At 41.4% G+C, this 1475-nt stretch overlaps 1 protein-coding gene across 1 annotated transcript in view; it reads right to left on the bottom strand.

Moving 5' to 3' along the window:
* Positions 1-1475, bottom strand: part of LOC101852201 (platelet binding protein GspB) — a gene marked incomplete in the record, with an annotated part of 172951 nt that overhangs the window by 14687 nt on the left and 156789 nt on the right.

Raw genomic sequence — 1475 nt, 5'->3', positions numbered from 1 at the left:
CAGTCACCTCTTTCAGTCTGTCTTTGTATTTTCACTGTCGCGCTCTGCTGTGTTCGCTCTGCTTCAATCAGTGTGGCCAGAGCCTAGGTCAACATTCGGTGTCTGTCTTTAAAACAAGACTATTTTCAAATAATTTTGGTATTGTTGGCCTACCTTAGAACAGGTAGGCCTAATTTTTAAAAAGGAAGCACTTCCGTAACAAGCGACCACACCATCCAAATTGAAAATTAGAATATATTAATTTTTGTTTATTAGTTCTGGCTGGGCCTATGGCTGATGAGTCACCACACGGCCAAACTGAAATGCTGCATGGGACATTCCAACCCACCAGTTTTTTGTTATGTGTTGAGCCATTTTGGTGGACACACCCAGACGGAATTGTCATGGATTGCTTAGGTGAAAACCAATGCCCCATTTCAACTATCAACTAGCAGAGAAAGTAAAGCGGTTGGGTTTTTTTTTTTTGGGGGGTAAATTTGTTTTCTTGGAACCAAAAAAAAAGGGGGCTGGTGCTGTGGCATTAATAATAAGAAGAATGAACATTTCAGAACTCAAATAACACACCCACTTAAGACGTTATCAAGCCTTCTTTCTTAACTCAAGCCTCCATTCACGGAAATAGCATTTTACGCCCAGCGTCTCCCAGCGGAGGGCAGGTTAAACAGAAGACAATTGATGAGAACATTATAAACTTAAAGGGAGATCACCGTCGCATTCCCAGCCAGGCAACCAGGCAATCGACCCGCGCTCAGAGCGTGACGTCCCATCATGCCAAGGGAATCGGTGGGCCGAGACTAAGTTCTATCGACTAAACACAATCGAAGATGCTGGCTGCTTTTTACAGATAAATCTGGCGTTTCTCACTTATGTATTATTATGTCTATTACTATAAGTGGTTTGTTTGTTTGATGTATTGATATCTTATTATGTCTATTTAATGTTTGTTTGTTGGTTTGTCGGTTTGTTTTTAAAGATAAAGAGAAGAGAAGCACACTGACACAACAGGGGTATAGATAGTGTTTAAGTTGAAGTAAGTGTTTTACGACACTCGCAACACAATAAGGTCATAAGTGCCGAAGAGTAGGGGTGTTACAACAGAGTAACAAAACACAAATAATGGAGGAGAGATCAGGACGACAGATGTTCGATTGCTAAGAAGGAGCAAACACATCGGAGCACCCGCTAACCACTCACAGGGTATAGTTAAACATATCAGTAAACAAAAGGGGGACATGGGGAAAGAGACAGGAACATTGAGTATGGAAACAAGCAAAAGTCAAACCAACCCAGAATGACTTCAGACCAACAAACCAATGTCATCGACAAGGTGGTCAATTTAAGATAAACAAAAACTTTCAACAGTCGGAAAAGAGACAGATAAACCGGCAAAACAGACAGACAGACAGACAGACAGATAAATAGACAGACAGACAGACAGACAGACAGACAGACAGACAGACAGACAGACAGACAGA

This window comes from Aplysia californica, unplaced genomic scaffold (genome assembly GCF_000002075.1).
Source record: "Aplysia californica isolate F4 #8 unplaced genomic scaffold, AplCal3.0 scaffold00421, whole genome shotgun sequence".
In the NCBI taxonomy this organism is placed as follows: Eukaryota; Metazoa; Mollusca; class Gastropoda; order Aplysiida; family Aplysiidae; genus Aplysia; species Aplysia californica.
This window is presented reverse-complemented; position numbering and strand designations above follow the sequence as displayed.